This window comes from Harmonia axyridis, chromosome X (assembly GCF_914767665.1).
Source record: "Harmonia axyridis chromosome X, icHarAxyr1.1, whole genome shotgun sequence".
NCBI lineage: Eukaryota > Metazoa > Arthropoda > Insecta > Coleoptera > Coccinellidae > Harmonia > Harmonia axyridis.
In genome coordinates, this window is record NC_059508.1 from 35,959,330 (window position 1) to 35,964,329 (window position 5,000).

The 5,000-nt window shown below is 41.4% G+C and overlaps 1 non-coding gene across 1 annotated transcript; it reads left to right on the forward strand.

Annotated features, from left to right (window-relative positions):
- The first annotated feature begins 2,677 nt into the window (after positions 1-2,677).
- Positions 2,678-2,796, forward strand: LOC123688339. The gene has a single exon (XR_006749867.1). It is a non-coding gene; the product is annotated as a 5S ribosomal RNA (ribosomal RNA).
- The last annotated feature ends 2,204 nt before the right edge of the window (positions 2,797-5,000 follow it).

Consider the following 5,000-nt stretch of genomic DNA (forward strand, 5'->3'; position numbering starts at 1 on the left):
GCATCGAAAGTCGCATCTCTCGAACTCCGATCCGGAAATCGGCCGATGCATCACGTTAACTATTTCTTATATATCTAATATAATATACATCGAGACGGTAAGAATTCTTTTAATCGAAGATATACATATACTTCTCATCAATATCCAAAAGCTTATCGAAAAATAAATTACTCAACTTTTACGTGAAGAATCGTTCACCCAAACCTTATCCCCTATATATGTCAGGAGAACCCAAGGTTCCCCTCCAGACACGATTTAGCAAACTTTTCCCGATCGATCCGACCCACCGAGGCCGTCTCGACCGTCCGCTGCGCCTACTAGGGCCGATTTCTTCGGACTCCGATCAGAAAATATACCGATGCATGTCGTTAACACCTAGTCCGCCTCGTCCGATCTATCTAAACAGTCTCGACGCACCCAACACTCTTTCAAAGTCGGATTACTCGGACTCAATCTGAAAATGGACCGATGCATGACGTCAACACTTAGCCCGCCTCGTCTGATCGATCTAAGCCATCTCGACCCACCCAACACGCCTTCCAAGTCGGATCACTCGGACTTCGATCTGAAAATCTCCGGACTCATTTTTATGAATATCCCCAGTCAGTAAGAACGTTATTTCGCCAATATATACCAACAATAAACCATATTCCAATAGCTGAACCAAAAATATAATTCCCGATCCAAACGTTCTGCATCGCCCAACGCGACCACCTTCCCTATATATGTCAGGAGAGCACAGGGTTCCCCTCCAGACAACACTTACGCTCTATCCCCGACTCTCGGTCGATCGATAGGCCAGGTCAGCGGTGTCTGTTTCGGCCGAAGCTCGGACTTTGGTCAAAATGTTCCGATACAAAATTTGAACCAAGATAGATACAGATATGATTCCTTCTTAAATATACGTTGATTATCGAACAGAATATGGTAAATATTTTGCGATGACCGAGGATTTCATGAATTTTTTTTTTTTTCGAAAAAATTTTCTGTTATCGGAATTTCCTCAAATTTCATTTGGTTGCCTACTAATGCATATTAAAAACGATAATCAACAATCAGAATCATTATTTATCATTTATTTCAATTTTTATAATGAAAAACGTTCACGTCCTTTCGCGCCTCTCGATCGTCGTTTACGTGATGCATCGGTCAGCCCTAGTTTACGTGGTGCATCGGTAAGATCGAGTTCACGTTCTGCATCGGTAAGATCCAGTTCACGTGGTGCATCGGTAAGATCGAGATTACGTGGTGCATCGGTAAGATCGAGTTTACGTGGTGCATCGGTAAGATCCAATTCACGTTCTGCATCGGTAAGATCCAGTTCACGTGGTGCATCGGTGAGATCGAGTTTACGTTCTGCATCGGTGTGATCTAGTTTACGTTGTGCATCGGTAAGATCGAGATTACGTGAAGCATCGGTATGATCGAGTTTACGTTCTGCATCGGTCTGGACTTAGAGATATATTTTCGACGTGAAAATGTTCCGATACAACTTTTGAACCAGGATAGTTAGAGAGATGATTTTTTCTGGGATGTACGTTGATTGGGGAATGGATTGTGGAAAATAACTTGCCATGACCGAGGTGTTCTCGAATTTTTTTTTTTTTTCGAAAAATATTTTCTGATTTTGGATTTTACTCAAATTTGATTTCGTTGCCTTCTAATGTGTTCTAAAAGAGTAAATCAGTAATCAGAATCGAAAAATATTTTTCGGATTTTTTTTTTTTTGAAAAAAAATTTTCTGATTTTGGAATTTCCTCAAATTTGATTTGGTTGCCTTCTAATGTGTTTTTAAAGCGTAAATCAGTAATCAGAATCAATATTCATTGTCGACTTTAATTTTTATAAGGAAAAATGTTCACGTCCTTAAACGCCTCCCCATCATTAGCCCGAGTCCAAGTCGATGTCAGTCCCGAGCGGACGGTGTCAGATACTACCTATCGCCCCGGTCTGGACTTGGCGAGGTATTTCGACGTGAAATGTTCCGATACAACTTTTGAACCAGGATAGTTAGAGAGATGATTTCTTCTATGTTGTACGTTGATTGTGGAATGGATTGTGGGAAATAACTTGCCATGACCCAGGTGTTCTTGAATTTTTTTTTTTTTCGAAAAAAATTTTCTGATCTTGAAATTTCCTCAAATCTGATTGCGTTGCCTTCTAATGTGTTCTAAAAGAGTAAATCAGTAATCAGAATCAATATTCATTGTCGACTTTAATTTTTATAAGGAAAAATGTTCACGTCCTTAAACGCCTCTCCATCGTTACCCCGACTCCAAGACGATGTTAGACCGGAGCGGACGGTGTCAGATGCGACCGATCTCCCCGGTCTGGACTTAGCGAGATATTCCGACGTGAAATGTTCCGATACAAAAATTTAACTGTGATAGTTAGAGAGATGGTTCCTTTTGTGATGTACGTTGATTGTGTAATAGAATATGGAAATAAACTTGAGATGACCGAGGTCTTCTGGGATTTTTTTTTTTTTTCGAAAAATATTTTTCGATTTCGGAAATCCCTCATATTTCATTGAGATATGTCCTAATGTGTTCTTAAAGCTTAAATCAACAATCAGAATTAATATCCAAAAGTTATTTCATTTTTTATGAGGAAAAACGTTCACGTCCTTTCCGCTCCCAAAAAGTGAGATATCATAGAAAATATCGCAATATATGTTGTTTACGGCCATACCACGCTGAAATTGCCAGTTCTCGTCAGAACACTGAAGCCAAGCAGCGTCGGGCGCGGTTAGTACTTGGATGGGTGACCGCTTGGGAACACCGCGTGCTGTAAGCTTTTTTTTTACGTTCTGCATCGGTCTGCCGAGATAACGTGGTGCATCGGTATGATCGAGTTTACGTTCTGCATCGGTAAGATCGAGATTACGTGATGCATCGGTAAGATTGAGATTACGTGGTGCATCGGTAAGATCGAGATTACGTGGTGCATCGGTAAGATCGAGTTTACGTGGTGCATCGGTAAGATCCAATTCACGTTCTGCATCGGTAAGATCCAGTTCACGTGGTGCATCGGTGAGATTGAGATTACGTGGTGCATCGGTAAGATCGAGTTTACGTGGTGCATCGGTAAGATCCAATTCACGTTCTGCATCGGTAAGATCCAGTTCACGTGGTGCATCGGTCTGCCCGAGATTACGTGGTGCATCGGTATGATCGAGTTTACGTGGTGCATCGGTAAGATCCAATTCACGTTCTGCATCGGTAAGATCCAGTTCACGTGGTGCATCGGTAAGATTGAGATTACGTGGTGCATCGGTAAGATCGAGTTTACGTGGTGCATCGGTAAGATCCAATTCACGTTCTGCATCGGTAAGATCCAGTTCACGTGGTGCATCGGTAAGATGGAGATTACGTGGTGCATCGGTAAGATCGAGATTACGTGGTGCATCGGTAAGATCTACTTTACGTTCTGCATCGGTCTGCCCTTGTTTACGTGGTGCATCGGTAAGATCGAGATTACGTGAAGCATCGGTATGATCGAGTTTACGTTCTGCATCGGTCTGCCCGATATTACGTGGTGCATCGGTTCAGCCCTAGTTTACGTTGTGCATCGGTCTGGACTTAGAGATATATTTTCGACGTGAAAATGTTCCGATACAACTTTTGAACCAGGATAGTTAGAGAGATGATTTTTTCTGTGATGTACGTCGATTGGGGAATGGATTGTGGAAAATAACTTGCCATGACCGAGGTGTCCTCGAATTTTTTTTTTTTTCGAAAAAAATTTTCTGATTGTGGAATTTTCTCAAATTTGATTTGGTTGCCTCCTAATGTGTTCTAAAAGAGTAAATCAGTAATAGGAATCGAAAAATATTTTTCGGATTTTTTTTTTTTTCGAAAAAAATTTTCTGATCGTGGAATTTCCTCAAATTCGATTTGGTTGCCTTCTAATGTGTTTTTAAAGCGTAAATCAGTAATCAGAATCAATATTCATTGTCGACTTTAATTTTTATAAGGAAAAATGTTCACGTCCTTAAACGCCTCCCCATCATCAGCCCGAGTCCAAGTCGATGTCAGTCCCGAGCGGACGGTGTCAGATACTACCTATCGCCGAGGTCTGGACTTGGCGAGATATTACGACGTGAAATGTTCCGATACAACTTTTGAACCAGGATAGTTAGAGAGATGATTTCTTCTATGTTGTACGTTGATTGTGGAATGAAATACGGAAAATAACTCGCCATGACCGAGGTGATTACGATTTTTTTTTTTTTTTCGAAAAAAATTTTCTGATCGTGGAATTTTCTCAAATTTGATTTGGTTGCCTCCTTATATGTTCTAATAGCGATAATCAACAATCAGAATCAAAATCCATGATCGGGTTTGATTTTTATAAGGAAAAATGTTCACGTCCTTTTTTTCAACCCCGACTCATTGACGATGTTAGAACCGAGCCGGCGGTGTCAGATACGACCGATCGCCCCGGTCCCGATCGTCATTCACGTTGTGCATCGGTCTGCCCGAGATTACGTGGTGCATCGGTATGATCGAGTTTACGTGGTGCATCGGTAAGATCCAATTCACGTTCTGCATCGGTAAGATCCAGTTCACGTGGTGCATCGGTAAGATGGAGATTACGTGGTGCATCGGTAAGATCGAGATTACGGGGTGCATCGGTAAGATCTACTTTACGTTCTGCATCGGTCTGCCCTTGTTTACGTGGTGCATCGGTAAGATCGAGATTACGTGAAGCATCGGTATGATCGAGTTTACGTTCTGCATCGGTCTGCCCGATATTACGTGGTGCATCGGTTCAGCCCTAGTTTACGTTGTGCATCGGTCTGGACTTAGAGATATATTTTCGACGTGAAAATGTTCCGATACAACTTTTGAACCAGGATAGTTAGAGAGATGATTTTTTCTGTGATGTACGTCGATTGGGGAATGGATTGTGGAAAATAACTTGCCATGACCGAGGTGTCCTCGAATTTTTTTTTTTTTCGAAAAAAATTTTCTGATTGTGGAATTTTCTCAAATTTG